The following is a 16,799-nucleotide window of genomic DNA, read 5'->3' as shown; positions in this document are numbered from 1 at the left end:
TAAGGTTTAATTTTCTAAAACTCAGAGTTGCAGTTCATATTCACTCCAGTGAAATAAAAAAAAACCCAACCCAATTTACATTTAAACCAATATTTATTTGCTTCAATTGTTCATTTTCCAGTTTCACATTGAAATAGAGACTGAAAAACACTCCGTTTTTATTTTCTGCTGATAGAAGTTAATATCTTTATTTGATCAGTTTTACTATGCACATAAATACCATGACATCACGTTACAGATCAATTGTCATCCATTAATAAACATTAATTAAACATTATTTATTATTATTAAACATTTATTTTTATTAGCCTTTATTATTATTATTATTATTATTATCATTATTATTATTATTATTATTATTATTATTATTATTATTATTATGTAATGTTCCCATTTGGCCCTTGAGGAAGGCGGACTCACTTTTTTCGCTCTCCCTCTACCAGATCTTTTCTGATTTGCTTCTCATGTCCTTGTCTAGTCTAGTCTACTTTTTTACTCTGGAAGAGTCACACGCTCTGTTCTCAAAAACCTAAAAGGTGAATTATGGATTTGATCAACTGTGAGCCCGAGTGTCCTGGTGGGACGTTCACTGCCGGATACACGATTGACAGGTGGCATAACTGGAGGGTCGTGTGCCTGGTGGGATTATCAATCGAGGACATTGAAGACATCTACCCTTTTGGCACCATGATAACGGGGCTCTTGCTGTTCAGAGCTGGCTTGGCCCTGGCTTATCGAAGATTAGAGAAAAAGGTAATGGCTGTTCAAAACCCCACAAGGCTGCCTGCTATGATGGAAACAATGGGACGAGCTGTGACTTCTCAAACTTTGCTCATGCAACGCAACACGGATAAGATCTCAGAGAACCTCACGGATGTCGTGAATACTCAGATTATGCTCTTTGAGCGCAAATTTGACAACATCTTGGAGGAGCTCATGGCTCTCCAACAGGAGATTGAGAGATCAGTGATGGACATTTAGATCAACTCTAAAATTGAGGTGCATTTGTTCACACTAAAGGAAAACCACCATCATTCAGCTACCATATTGGCGCCAGCTGTGGTCTCAGGGCTGTTGGCTGAACAACAACAAATTCTCTCCCTGATAACAGAACTGTTTAGACACTTCGTCCCCATCTGGATTCCAAACTATTGCTTATCTCCAGCCAAGGTCAGATGGCGGGTCTGGGCCCAGTGCTGGATATGGCTGCAGGGCCGGATAGTTGTGTCTACATCTGCTCACGTGACAACTTTAAAGTGCTATATAAATAAATGATGATGATGATGATAAAGAAAAGTTTTCCCTTTTAACAGGAAGAAAACTCCAGCAACTGGTTGTGGGTGAGGGGAGGAAGCCAGGACAAAGACTCACTATGGAAGAGAGACAGAGATCAATAATAAGTAATGATTAAATGCAGACGGGTGTATAAAGATATAGTGAGTGAAAAAAAGTGTCTAAAAAGAAACACTTAGCACATCATGAGAACCCCCCCAGCAACATACACCTATTGCATTCTAAGGAGCTTAGAAAGATTTTTCCCGTTAAAACTATAGAGAAATAATTAGAGTGAAGCTTTGAACTCTGCAGATCCTCTTGGAGTCTTGGATCAGCTGAAATGTTTAAAGATAAACTGTCTGAATATTAATGGACTGAAGCTTCCGGTCACAGTAAATCAGTGTTTGTCAGTGAATGCATCGTGTGTGCTTCACGGCTCCATCTAGTGGACTCATAGCAGAGCAGCTGATGGCAGCTTCCTCTGCCTCACACTGCTGTCTGACTGCATTCAGCTGACACTGAGATGAAGCAGGAAAGAAGCAGCTGATATTTGGACAGCACACATGATGGAAAGGAGGATTTCAGTCGATGTGCACATGAATGATTTGTGTTTCCTCTGCAGGTGAAGGTAGAAAGTGTGTGTGAGCTGAATTGAGCAGCATGGATCAGTGTGAGGACAGAGGAGGAGTCCCTCCTCTAAAAGCACTCTGTGTGGGGAACATGAGAGCCAGACCAAAGCTCAGAGGTGACATGACCATCTCTAACTGTCCATGACTCTTCTCCATGTCACAGCTCAGCACTCACATCACTGCTCCATCATTATTCACATAAACCAACCTGGACCTCCACCCAGCTCTGTGTCCTGTAAGAGTGACGTGTCTACACATGATGTAATTAATTTTAAAGTCCAGCTTTAAATGATTTACAGTGGAAGTTACACGAGATAAACCTGCCAGAGTTCTTAAAGACATAAGTATTTACAAAAAAAAAAAAAAAAGCCTGACTGCTCATCACTGTGATGTGTATATATATATCACTTAACAGTGAGGAGCAGTCAGGCTGCAGGTTTCTACCTGTTCATGTTTCCACAGTAGAATCACTTTGAAGTGTCTTTGTGCTGTTTCATCTTTGATTTGTTTTCATAAACACTCAGAGAAACATCACGTGTGTCTTCATCAGGATAGGATCTGTGTTGGTGTGTGGGGTGTTAGCCTCAGGTTTATGTTGTTAAATGGTCATTCTGAGACAGTGTTTCAGCTCATTTTACATAGTAACATGACTGTCACAGCCTTTTAAGTTCCAGAACAGAAAAATAGTCCAAAAAAAGGCCGTGGGTGGCAACAAGTGGTTTGTTTCAGAACGTTCTTCTGACGTGATTCTTTGAAAATATATGGTGTTTATTTCATGGTAAACTATAAACAAAAAATTAACTCAATGAGTTCTTATTATTACAACTTAAACATAAATTTAAACATAAAAAAGTTAACTTAATCTGATTCCACAAGTTCAAAATGTGGTCAAAAAATTCCACCACACCCCCACAGCGTGGTCTTATTAATGGGAGGGAACAAAATATACCAAACTAATCACCTTTCCAAAAGTAAAATTAATTAGAAATTTACATAGCAAAACTAGGTGAGTATATTCTCACTGTTTTAAAGAAAAAAACAGATGTTATGTTATGATTCATAAAAGTAGTCACAACAATGACAGTAATGTAATGGGTAGTATAATGAATGTTTTTCTCCTTGGAGTAATTAAGTAATGTAGTGAATTACTTTTAATTAAAGTCTTCTGTGCAATATGTGTGATAATGACTTTGAGTAATGAGCCAACACTGATCACTACAAAGAAGAAATACCTCCAACATGCACAAACATTTGACCCATAACATGCAGTTAATGTGCACAAATGTCTCTGATATGCTCCAACGGGGTCATAGAACTGAACTCACTATTTGAAGTTAGTTAACAGAAGTTAACAGAAATTAGTTAACAGAAATAATTCTGCACTGACATTATAATCAGTGTTGATTCTGGTTGATTTTCTGACTGTGTTTGTGAGCTGAGAGGAAATGAAAATGAATTTGTAACAAAAATCAGTTTGTCAGTTTTCCTGTAAAAAGCTGAACTCTAATCTAAGAGGATGTTACTGACAGGAAACAGCTGCATCATCTGCAGTCTGTGTGATCACAGCTGCTTCAATCATGTTTGTGTCTGCAGAGGTCAGAGGTCACAGTCTGCAGGGTCCAGCTGTCCTTCTGCGAGGATTGACTGCTCCAAACCTCAACCTCCATACTTCAGTGCTGAACCTGGACCAACGAGGTCAGAGAGCTGTGATGACTCCTTTACATGGTTGTGTTTTCCTGGATAAATCTGACCTGAAACATCCTCAGATTGTTACAAAGATTCATTAAAAAAACAAAAAAAAACCCCAATATTGGCTAAGCTTAGAGTGAATCTCCATGAATAAATGTAAGTCAGTATTCAGTTCAATTCAATTTTATTTATACAGCTCAAATCACAATAATGGCTGCATTAGAGTATTTTATATCATAAGGTAGACCCTACAATAATACATACAGAGAAAAACATAACAAACATTTGACCCCCTATGAGCAAGCACTTTGGCGACAGTGGGAAGGAAAAACTCCCTTTTAACAGGAAGAAACCTCCGGCAGAACCAGGCTCAGGGAGGGGCGGGGCCATCTGCTGCGACCGGACGGGGTGAGAGAAGGAAGACAGGATAAAGACATGCTGTGGAAGAGAGACAGAGGTTAATAACAGATATGATTCGATGCAGAGAGGTCTATTAACACATACTGAGTGAGAAAGGTGACTAGAAAGGAAAAACCCAATGCATCATGGGAATCCCCGGCAGCCTACGTCTATTGCACTATAACTAAGGGAGGATCCAGGGTCACCTGGTCCAGCCCTAACTATATGCTTTAGCAAAAAGGAAAGTTTGAAGCCTAATCTTGAAAGTAGAGATAGTGTCTGTCTCCTGAATCCAAAATGACAACATGTTGTTTGAGGTCAAAAAGACTTCAGTCCCAAAGTTGGACATGTGTCCTTTTAAAATCCAGAAATATCTCCTGCTGTTGTTTTAGATATCACAGCAGCTGACAAACCATTACAGGACAGAAGCAGTTTCAAAAAAAAAGTGAAGAGCAGCAACAACACACAGCTCAAAGTTCAATACTAATGCACACAGTCAGGATAATTATTCATAAACTTAATTTTGATTTTTTGTTTTCAATTTAATGAAGTTTCAAAGTTTCTTGTAAGCTTTGCAACATCATCCCTGGCATCAAAGCTGACTAAAATTACCAATATTCTCTTAATCTGCGAGCTTAAAACTTGACAAAGTTGATTCATATTACGTTATTTTAACGGAAATTACTGGATCTTTATCCTGTGTTTGATCTAACCCTTCATGGTTCCTCCACAGAGTGGACCAGCAGAGCTCAGAGGTTCCCAGTGGTCAGTCTGCCCAGCAGCATCAAACACAGCTGGACTCCATATTTATGGTCTGTACATGTACAACAACGACTTTTACATCTATTCTGTTCACAGTCATCTCCATGCTGCTCTTTGTAGACCAGTGGATTATCAGTGTGTCCAACTTGGATCTGATGTTTGGCTCCATGATTTCAGTCTGATTGGCTCATTCATAAAGTATTCTATTCCAGCTGCTGGAGGACAAAATCATCACTTTTGTGAAGAAACGAGCTGAAGAAGATCCAGAAGGTTCTGAGTCAGATTACCCAGAATGCTTAGAGAGTCAGAGGAAGATGATGATCAGAGGAGAAGCAGAGAGGCATTCATGAAGATCACACTGAATTTCCTTAGGAGAATGAAGCAGGAGGAGCTGGCCAACCATCTGCAGAGTAAGAAGATTTCTATAAAGTTTCTAGCTACTTAATAAATAAACTATTGTTTTAAGAGATGGACCAAAAATGTAACCAAATATATGCGCTTTAAAAGATGAGGCATAATGTTCTGTATTTTGTTTACAGAGAATTTTCCTACAGTATGCCAACGTAAGGTAAAATTGACACTGCAAAAGAAGTTCCAGTGTGTGTTTGAGGGCATCGCTAAAGCAGGAAACCCAACCCTTCTGAATCAGATCTACACAGAGCTCTACATCACAGAGGAGGGACTGCAGAGGTCAGTGATGAACATGAGGTCAGACAGATTGAAACATCATCCAGGAAACCAGACAGACCAGAAACAACAATCGGACAAGAAGACATCTTTAAAGCCTCACCTGGAAGAGATGAACCAATCAGAACAGTGCTGACAAAGGGAGTGGCTGGCATTGGGAAAACAGTCTTAACACAGAAATACAGCCTGGACTGGGCTGAAGGCAAAGCCAACCAGGACATCAGTTCATATTCCCATTCACTTTCAGAGAGCTGAATGTGCTGAAGAGGAAAAGTTCAGCTTGGTGGAACTTGTTCATCACTTCTTTACTGAAACCAAAGAAGCAGGAATCTGCAGCTTTGAAGACTTCAGGTTGTGTTCATCTTTGATGGTCTGGATGAGTGTCGACTTCCTCTGGACTTCCACAAAACTACAATCCTAACTGACCTAGAAAGTCCACCTCAGTGGTTGCTGCTGATAAACCTCATCGGGGAAACTGCTTCCCTCTGCTCGCCTCTGGATAACCACACGACCTGCAGCAGCCAATCAGATCCCTCCTGACTGTGTTGGCATGGTGACAGAAATCAGAGGATTCACTGATCTACAGAAAAAGAAGTACTTCAGGAAGAGATTCAGAGATAAGAAGCAAGCCAGCAAGATCATCTCCCACATAAAGACATCACGAAGCATCCACATCATGTGCCACATCCCAGTCTTCTGCTGGATCACTGCTACAGTTCTGGAGGATGTGGCGAAAACCAGAAAGAGAGGACAGATGCCCAAGACCCTGACTGAGATGTACATCCACTTCCTGGTGGTTCAGGCCAAAGTGAAGAAGGTCAAGTATGATGGAGGAGCTGAGACAGAGCCACACTGGGTCAGAGAGCAGGAAGATGATTAAGTCTCTGGGAAAACTGGCTTTTGATCAGCTGCAGAAAGGAAACCTGATCTTCTATGAATCAGACCTGACAGAGTGTGGCATTGATATCAGAGCAGCCTTAGTGTACTCAGGGTGTTCACACAGATCTTTAAAGAGGAGAGGACTGTACCAGGACAAGGTGTTCTGCTTCATCCATCTGAGTGTTCAGGAGTTTCTGGCTGCTCTTCATGTCCACATGATCTTCATCAAGTTTGGAATCAATCTGCTGGAAGAACAACAACCAACCTTCCAGAAGTCTGAAACAAGAGAATCTGCAGAGAAACACTTCTACCAGTGTGCTGTGAACAAGGCCTTACAGAGTCCAAATGGACACCTGGACTTATTCCTCCGCTTCCTCCTGGGTCTTTCCCTGCAGACCAATCAGACTCTCCTACGAGGTAGCCTGAAACAGACAGATAGTAGCTCACAGATCAATAAGAAAACAGTTCAGTACATCAAGAAGAAGCTCAGCAAGAATTTGTCTGCAGAGAAAAGCATCAATCTGTTTCACTGTCTGAATGAACTGAATGATTGTTCTCTAGTGGAGGAGATCCAACAGTCCCTGAGATCAGGAAGTCTCTCCACAGATAAACTGTCTCCTGCTCAATGGTCAGCTCTGGTCTTTGTCTTGCTGTCATCAGAAAAATATTTGGATGTGTTTGACCTGAAGAAATACTCTGCTTCAGAGGAGGCTCTTCTGAGGCTTCTGCCAGTGGTCAAAGCCTCCAACAAAGCTCTGTGAGTCAATATGTAATCAAACCTTCGCTTTAAAACGTTTGTTATAGACAGCCACCATAATGACTGAAACCAGCCCACTGAAGGAACATTGGGCTGGGAGGTCACCTTCATCATAATTTTGCAAATTATCATGACCAATGATCAACAAGTATGAAGTTAGAGAACAAAAATCTAGAGGCCGAAATTAGAAGAATATGTCATATTTAAAATATCTGCATCGATGCTTATCTAGCCCCCTTCAATTTGTGTTTACTTTTGTTTTGAATCACAAATGCTGCAATAAGTCTCAAAGTCTCAAACACTATAGTATGAGTGTGCTTTTGTGTACTGAGTCAATAAAACAATATCTACCAGCTCCTCACTGATTCCCACTGAGAAATATTTTTGTGTGTATAAGTTGTATTTGTTTTTTAAATTGTACAGAGTTAATGCATAACATGTATTAAATCATAAGTCTCTTTGTTGATTTTATTTTAATTTCCTTACTTTTTTTTCAGACTCAGTCATTGTAACCTCTCAGAGAGAAGCTGTGAAGCTCTGTCCTCAGTTCTCAGCTCTCAAGCCTCCTGTCTGAGGGTGCTGGACCTGAATAATAACAACCTGCAAGATTCAGGAGTGACGCTTCTGTCTACTGGGGTGAACAGTCCATACTGCAAACTGGAAATTCTGCGGTCAGATCAAGTGATATTAGGGTTTTTTTTTCATCAATTGGCAAAAAACTCTGATAAGTAAACTTCATTCATATATGTTTGTACTTTTAGTATTTCAGTCCAAGTCAGAGTAAACTGTCACATTTCTGTCTTCTTTAAGATAAGGCAATGAGGATTCCAGCAAGTCCTGAAAAAGTATTAAATACTGCCAAATCCAATAGCTTCTAACTGCACCATCAATAGACTTTAACACAAGTGTTTTTTGTCTTCCCGTTCAACATTTTTCAGGCTGAATGTCTGTAACCTGTCAGAGAGAAGCTGTGAAACACTGTCCTCAGTTCTCAGCTCCGAGTCCTGTAGTCTGAGAGAGTTGGACCTGAGTAACAACAACATAAAGGAGTCAGGACTGCAGCTTCTTTCTGCTGCAGTGGAGAGTCCATACTGTACACTGGAAATTCTCAGGTCAGGATTTAGTCTTTTCCACTGAAAACTATTTAAAACACATATTATATCAATGGATAAATATCTTACTCACCTATGACTTTAATTTCAGACATGAAGCCGAAAGTCCTGTTTTTTTTTGTTTGTTTTTTTACCATTTTGACACCTAATAATGTCAATACAACAGAATGTACATTTTCAAGTTCAGTCTACTTTAGTTCAGTATACTGTTTTAGACCTAATGAGGCACTGTGTGCTCTCTAACATTCTCTCTGAGATATAACTTTACTATTAAATGCAGATAATTTCTCATGTGATTTTAACATATGTGAATGTAAAGTTTGTCAGAAAAATATTCCAAAAATCCAGATTTAAGTGGTGTCAAAACAATGGCTTTGCTGTACAGTCTTGGTCCAAAGTTTAGAGAATGTCACAAATATTGGTTTTCACAAAGTTTGCTGCTTCGGCTTTTATGATGGCAATTTGCGTATGCTCCAGAATGTTATGAAGTGTGATCAGATGGCATGCAAAGTCATTCTCTACCATGAAAATGAACTTAATCTTCATCGCTGCCATAAAACAACCTGCTGATATCATTTCAATAATCATAGAACAGCAGACTGGAGTCGTTAAAATGAGGGCGATACATGAAATCATTGTTATTCCTGTTAACCATGGTTACCTGCAAGGAAGCGTATGCCATCATTGTGTTTTATAAAAGGGCTTCATAGCCAAGGATATTTTGCTACTAAGATTGCACCTGAATCAACAATTTATCAATCATCAAGAACTTCAAGGAAAGAGGTTCAATTGTTGTGAATTGTTGCTTCAGGGTGCCCAAGAAAGTCCAGCAGGTGCCAGGACCATATCCTAAAAGATGAGTTAGCTGCAGGATCAGGGTTCTACCAGTGCAACGCTTGCTCTGGAATGGCAGGGGGCAGGTGTGAGTGCATCTGGATGCACAGTGAGGTGAAAACGGTGTCAAGAAGTGTCAAGAAGGGCAGCTAAAAAGCATCGGTACAAACTGATATTCTGCAAAAAGTACAGCAAGTCGACTGCTGAAGACTGGGATAAAGTCATTTTCTCTGATGAAGCCCCTTGCCGATTGTTTGGGGCATCTGGAAAACGGATTTTCTGGAGAAGAAGCGGTGGCGCTACCATCAGTCCCGTCCCATGCCAACAGTAAAGCATACTGAGACCATTCATGTGTGGGGCTGCTTCTCATCCAAGGTAGTGGGCTGACTCACAATGTTGCCAAGAACACAGCCATGAATAAGCAATGGTACCAAAACATCCTCAACAGCAACTTCTTCCAACCATCCAAGAACAATTTGTGAATATTTTGTATTGACCAAATTTTGTATAGAGCCGTTTCTAGGATCATGTGAGTACCATGCCATAAGTACCAAGTAATAACTAAGTGGCTAGGGGAACAAGTCATTAAAACTTTGGGTCCATGGCCAGTAAACTCCCCAGAACCAAATTTAATTGAGAGTTTGTGGTCAATCCTAAAGAGGCAGGAGGACAAACAAAAACGACTAATTCTGACAAACTCAAGCATTGATTATGAAAGAATTGGCTGCCATTAGTCACGATTTGGCCCAAAATTGATTGACAGTATGCCAGGGCTAATTGCAGAGGTCTTAAAAAGAAGGACCAACACTGCAAATACTATCTCTTTGCATGAATGTGATGTAAGTCTCAATAAAAGCATTTGAAACTTATGAAGTGCTTGTATTTATACTTCAGTACATCACAGAAGCAACTGACCAAAAGATCTAAAAGCATGCAGAGGCAGCAAACTTTTGAAAAAGTCAAAGTTGTTAGGTCAATCTGCTTCCTGGATTAGAGCCAGTGACACCCAGCTACACACCATTTGCAAGATTTGTGAATTGTTAAGTGGGGTTATATAAAGAAAGTTGATTTAAATTTAATCTGATCATTCATGAAAACCACCAACATCAATGTCCAGTGACTCGGGTCATGGAAATTATAATTCTAAGTAACTTTTCAATCTCATCCCATAAGGTGCGGATATCTGTACTCTGAACACCAGTATTTTGAAATCAAATTTGCTACTTTTCCAGTTTCTATCTTGTGTGAAGAACATAGATGTATAGAAACTCTCTAACTCAACAGTATGAGCTATGTTGACTGATAACAGTCTGTTTAAGCTTTCAAGATAAACAAAGAGGAATATAAAGATAATGAAGGTCATTGTTTTAATCAGTCATATTTCATTCAATACAGTGGTGTACTGACAGATCTAGGATCAGTCAAATCATCAACAGTTTGATCCACATATGGATTGAAGTATATTTGTGAAAATGTTGGGCTGTTTCTTTAACATTGTCTAACAGTGTGTGTATGAGAGCCATGTAATGTCCATGTGTGCATGCTGACTGTGCTGCTCTGACCCCTCCTCCTTTCATGGTGGAGCCTGCTGGAGTCCGATGGTTGAGACCAGGTCTGAGGAAGTGTAAGTGTGTTTTTAATGGGATTCATGAAAACAAAGCAGCACACATTCAACCATCTTCATCATGTCAGAAGTCATCATCAAAGTGTCAATCAATGAACAGATGATGGATCAATAACTGCAGCTGGATTGTGATTGTTCTCTCCATCAGATTCCTGTCAACTCACGATCGACACAAACACAGTGAACACAAAGCTCCAACTGTCTGACAACAACAGGAAGGTGACACGTGTGGAGGAGGTTCAGTCATATCCTGATCATCCAGACAGATTTGATGTTTATGAACAGCTGCTGTGTAGAAATGGTCTGACTGGTCGCTGTTACTGGGAGGTCGAGTGGAGAGGATATGTTTATATATCAGTGAGTTACAGAAGCATCAGAAGGAAAGGAGGAAGTGATGACAGTTGGCTTGGAGGGAATGATCAGTCCTGGAGTCTGTACTGCTCTGATGGTGGTCCTCATTCTGTCAGACACAACATGATAAAAACATCCATCTCCTCCTCCTCCTCTGTCTCTAACAGAGTAGCAGTGTATGTGGACTGTCCTGCTGGCACTCTGTCCTTCTACAGAGTCTCCTCTGACACTCTGATCCACCTCCACACCTTCAACACCACATTCACTCAAACTCTTTATCCTGGGTTTTATTTCTGTTCTCCTTTTTCCACAGTCTGTCTGTGCTGAGTTGAGTGTAAAGAGTGTCCTCCTGTTAGAGAAACACTCTGATTGTTGAACAGATAGTTCAGTCTGTTCATGTCTGTTTGCACTAGAATGAACTTTTATAGTTCTTGCAAACAGTCCCAACTTCAATCTTTGGAAAGTGTCAGGAATAGAAATATTTTACTGCCATTATGTGCTGCTATTTTTATAATCATCATTTTGCATTCAGAGCCACTCAGATGTTCAAATATATGGGTATTATATTAGTTTTTATTACAGGTTGTTATAGCCACTGTAAATTGTTGAGTTGAATCTATAATTTAAAGGTTTTGAATGTTTTGTATTTCTATACTGAAGTCTTCAGTGGGTGAGAAGCTGACTGCAGGCTGACAGGAAGTTATAGGCTTTTGAAGTGCATGCTTTTGCAGAAGTGAAACCGAAAGCAGAGTGAGTGCAAGTTAAGAGCAGGGTGTTTATTATGCATGTATTGCGGATTAAGCCTTAAGTAGTTGTGGTAGACTGAAACAGTTGTTATATATTTTACATATAAGTCAAGATCATTACACACAGGATGGCCTTAGCCTGGTTGGTTGCTTAAGTTGAGGTCAACTAAGGTTCAGGAAGCAGATGCAAACTCTGCACGTACAGACAGACAAATAGTGAGAGGTCATGACACAGACATAGCCTACACAGCAGGCACACACACACTCACGCACACACGTACACACCATAGTAGATTGACTTGAGTAGGTGAAAAGTTAAGATGTACTTTTGCTGTAAGTGCAAGTTCTGTCGGCAGATTGTTAGATGCTTACAGGAAGTGGAACAGATGTCCCAGAAGATAACCGACAGCGAAGGCGGGCTGAAAGGAAGCACCTGCCGTCGACACGAAGATGATGTAGTTGTAAAAAGCATGATAATAGTAACAGTAGGGTGGACATTAGGTAAGGCTGCACTTTTTGAAGCAATCTCATATAGAAAACTATTCTGCGCGTAGTAAAGGGACCTCTGGCTAATATGTCGGGTTCGTGTCAGGCTCGTAGCCGAAAACTAGCTTTACTTTGTTGTCTGGGTCAACTTTTCTAGTGAGAGACTGAGAGAGGAGTTGAAAGGCTGCTCCAACGGAACTTATTGTTTCGGAGGAAAACACAAACACAGTGTACAGTCGAGTCTTAATAGTTTACTTACAACTGGGCTCGTCAGGCACTCTTTTTGGCTGCAGTGGTTATTATTATATTTACATGCTTCCAGCTCCCGTTTCTACTCAGTAACGACTCGTACTTTTCAACTCTTCTTTTTCTCCCTCCCTCACTCACAGACACATAACGGTTATAGCAGTCCTTTCTCCCTGCAGCACGGACTACACTGCCCATGAGGCGACATTCTTTAGGGCGATGCCTGTAACACTCTGCCTATTGCATTTACATTAAATAATTTTTGAATTATTCTCCGTGAATCGCTACCTTATTGTGGTGGAGGGGTTTGTGTGTCCCAGGGATCCCAGGGCCTATGTTGTCTGGGGCTTTTGCCCCTGGTAGGGTCTCCATGGCAAATTGGTCCTGGGTGAGGGACCAGACAAAAGCTATTCAGAAGACCCTTATGAGAAAAACATTGAGGAACAGTTTACCCTGCCGGGATAGGGTTACCGAGGACCCGCCCTGGAGCCAGGCCGGGGAGGGTGCCCGAGGGCGGCGTCTGGTGATGGGAGAAGGGGCGGAGATCGACAGATGGATTGGTGCTGTGGCGCGGTGATGCGGGCGCTGCACCCGTCCGTCGTGGTGAAGAGGAGCTGAGTATAAGCGAAGCTCTCAATTTACCGGTCGATCTACATCCCTACCCTCACCTATGGCCACGAGCTGTGGGTAGTGACCGAAAGAACGAGATCGCGGATACAAGCGGCGGAAATGAGCTTCCTCCGAAGGGTGGCTGGCCTCTCCCTTAGAGACAGTGTGAGAAGTTCAGCCATCCGGGAGGGGCTCAGAGTAGAGCCGATGCTCCTCCACATCGAAAGGAGCCAGCTGAGGTGGTTCGGGCATCTGACAAGGATGTCTCCTGGGTGCCTCCTGGGTGAGGTGTTCGGGCATGTCCCACGGGAGGAGGCCCAGGGGCAGAACCAGGAGGCGTTGGAGAGATTATATCTCTCGGCTGGCGTCTGCTGGGCCTTAGTCCATGGGGCCTGGCCGGGCACAGCCCGAAAAGGGGACATGGGCCCATCCTCCCGCAGGCCCACCACCCACAGGAGGCACCATAGTCGGGCTCACCTCTACGCATGGCTTGGGCTCTGGAACCAGTCTCCTGGAGAGGGGCTGGACTCTGTCTCAGTCTGGAGTTGGCCCTGGTGAAAGGCGGCGGGCTGGGGTGGGTATTCTAATATCCCCTCGGCTTGCTGCCGGTACGTTGGGGTTCTTCCTGGTGGATGAGAGAGTTTGTTCCCTGCGCCTTAGGGTCGGGGAACGGGTCCTGACTGTCATCTGCGCTTATGTGCCGAGTGGCAGTTCAGAGTACCCAGCCTTCTTAGAGTCCCTGGGTGGGGTGCTGGAAGGTGCTCTACCTGGAGACTCTGTTGTCCTACTGGGATACTTCAATGCTCACGTGGGTAACGACAGCGAGACCTGGAGGGGCGTGATTGGGAGGAACGGCCTCCCCGAGTGGTGTTTTGTTATTGGACTTCTGTGCAAATCACAGTTTGGCCATAACGAACACCTTGTTCGAACATAAGAGTGTCCATAAGTGCACGTGGCACCAGGACGCTCTGGGCATGAGTCGATTATCAATTTTGTAATCGTATCACCAGACCTGCGACCATATGTTCTGGACACTCGGGTAAAAAGAGGGGCTGGGCTGTCAACTGATCACCACCTGGTGGTGAGTTGGATCAGGTGGCGGGGGAGGAAGCTGGACAGACCTGGTGCACCTAAACGCGTAGTGAGGGTGTGCTGGGAACGCCTAGCAGAGGCCCCAGTCCTCGAGATCTTCAACGCACACCTCCGGCAGAGCTTCAACAGCATTCCGAGGGAGACTAGGGACATTGACTCCGAATTGACCATGTTCAGCATCTCCATTGCCAAAGCTGCTGCATTGAGCTGCGGCCACAAGGTGGTTGGTGCCTGTCGTGGTGGTAATCCCCGAACCAAATGGTGGACACCAGGGGTGAAGGGAGCCACCAGGCTGAAGGAGTCCTATCGGGCTTGGTTAGCCTGTGGGACTATGGAGGCAGCTGACAGGTACCACCAAGCCGAGCAAAATGCGGCTCGGGCAGTGGCTGAAGCAAAAACTCGGGTGTGGGAGGAGTTCGGAGAGGACATGGAAAAAGACTTTCGGACTGCCTCGAAGACATTCTGGCAAACCGTCAGGCGTCTCAGGAGGGGAAAGCGGTGCTCTACCTGCACTGTGTATAGTGCTGGTGGAGCGCTGCTGACTTCGACTGAGAAAATTGTCGGGCGGTGGAAGGAATACTTCGAGGACCTCCGTAATCCCACTGACACGTCTTCCGAGGAGGAAGCAGAGTCTCGAATTGAGGGGGATGACCCGCCAATTTCCGGGGGCGAGGTCACTGAGGCAGTTAAACAACTCCATGGTGGCAGAACCCCTGGTGTTGATGAGGTCCGCCCCGAGTTCCTGAAGGCTCTGGACGTTGACGTTGCGTGGAGATCAGGGGCAGTACCCCTGGACTGGCAGACCGGGGTGGTGGTCCCCATCTTTAAGAAGGGGGACCGGAGGGTGTGTTCCAACTACAGGGGGATCACACTCGTCAGCCTCCCTGTGAAAGTCTTTGCCAGGGTGCTGGAAAGGAGAGTTCGTCCATTAGTCGAACCTCGGATACAGGAGGAGCAATGCGGTTTTCGTCCTGGTCGCGGAATAATGGACCAGCTCTTTATCCTCTCAAGGATACTTGAGGGTGCATGGGAGTTTGCCCAACCAGTCTACATGTGTTTTGTGGACTTGGAGGAGGCATTCGACCGTGTCCCTCGGGGTGTCCTGTGGGAGGTGCTACGGGAGTATGGGGTGTCTGGCCCATTGCTACGGGCCATTCGATCCCTATACAACTGTTGCAAGAGCTTGGTTCGCATTGCCGGCAATAAGTCGGACTCGTTCGGTGGGTGATGGGCTCCGCCAGAAACTGCCCTTTGTCACCGATTCTGTTCATAATTTTTATGGACAGGATTTCTAAGCGCAGCCAAGTGGCGGAGGGCTTTCACTTGGTGGCCTCAGAATCTCATCTCTGCTTTTCGCGGATGATGTGGTTCTGTTGGCTTCATCGGGTGATGGCCTCCAGCTCGCACTGGAATGGTTCGCAGCCGAGTGTGAAGCAGCGGGAATGAGGATTAGCACCTCCAAATCTGAGGCCATGGTTCTCAGCCGAAAAGGGTGGAGTGCCCACTCAGGGTCGGGATGAGTTTCTGCCCCAAGTGGAGGAGTTCAGGTATCTCGAGGTCTGTTCACGGTGATAGGAGAAGGGGCCGGAGATCGACAGGCGGTTGGTGCTGTGGCCGCGGTGATGCGGACGCTGCACCCGTCCGTCGTGGTGAGGGAGCTGAGTATAAAAGCGAAGCTCTCAATTTACCGGTCGATCTACATCCCTACCCTCACCTATGGCCACGAGCTGTGGGTAGTGACCGAAAGAACGAGATCGCGGATACAAGCGGCGGAAATGAGCTTCCTCTGAAGGGTGGCTGGCCTCTCCCTTAGAGACAGGGTGAGAAGTTCAGCCATCCGGGAGGGGCTCAGAGTAGAGCCGATGCTCCTCCACATCGAAAGGAGCCAGCTGAGGTGGTTCGGGCATCTGACAAGGATGTCTCCTGGGCGCTTCCTGGGTGAGGTGTTCGGGCATGTCCCACGGGAGGAGGCCCAGGGCAGACCCAGGACACGCTGGAGAGATTATATCTCTCGACTGGCCTGGGAATGCCTTGGTGTTCCCCTGGATAAGCTGGAGGAGGTGGCTGGGGAGAGGGAGGTCTGGGCTTCTTTGCTTAGGCTGCTGCCCCTGCGACCCGGCCCCGGATAAGGCGAAAGAAGATGGATGGATGGATGGAATTTTGTGAATAATAATTTTTAAAAATATGTCTTTATGTCATTAATATTGGCCGCAAGAAGAGGTGACGTGGGCTGCGAGATTGAGACACAGGCATTAGAGCTTCTTAATGCGTGTTTTGTTTGGGTATGGAATTACCAAAAATAGAGAGGGCATAGCCTAACATATGAAACAGGAAAAGTGTAATCCATTTATTTCAACAAAGTAACTGTATTCTGAATATCACCTTTTAAACGGTAACTCTAACGGAATACAGTTACTCATATTTTGTATTTTGAATACATAATGCCGGTACATGTATTCCTTTACTCCCCAACACTGCTTATGAAAAACATTATATAAAACAGCTGGTACTGCTGGGACTTTATATTTTCATAAGCTAACATGAGCCAATAAGTGAAAAGCCGAGCTTTGAGAGTTGTATGTTGCTGTGAGAAGAGTGGGGCTACATGCAGTGATGCTAGTG

The 16,799-nt window shown here is 43.9% G+C and overlaps 1 long non-coding RNA gene across 1 annotated transcript; it reads left to right on the top strand.

Annotated features, from left to right (window-relative positions):
* Nucleotides 1–7,024: 7,024 nt before the first annotated feature.
* On the top strand, nt 7,025–9,131 carry LOC120438089. The gene is made up of 4 exons (XR_005611658.1): nt 7,025–7,077; nt 7,575–7,748; nt 8,016–8,189; nt 9,001–9,131. It is a non-coding gene; the product is annotated as an uncharacterized LOC120438089 (long non-coding RNA).
* Nucleotides 9,132–16,799: the final 7,668 nt, after the last annotated feature.

This window comes from Oreochromis aureus, linkage group 3 (assembly GCF_013358895.1).
Source record: "Oreochromis aureus strain Israel breed Guangdong linkage group 3, ZZ_aureus, whole genome shotgun sequence".
Classification (NCBI taxonomy): domain Eukaryota; kingdom Metazoa; phylum Chordata; class Actinopteri; order Cichliformes; family Cichlidae; genus Oreochromis; species Oreochromis aureus.
The sequence above is the reverse complement of the archived record's forward strand: the minus strand, read 5'-3'. Positions and strand labels throughout refer to the sequence as shown.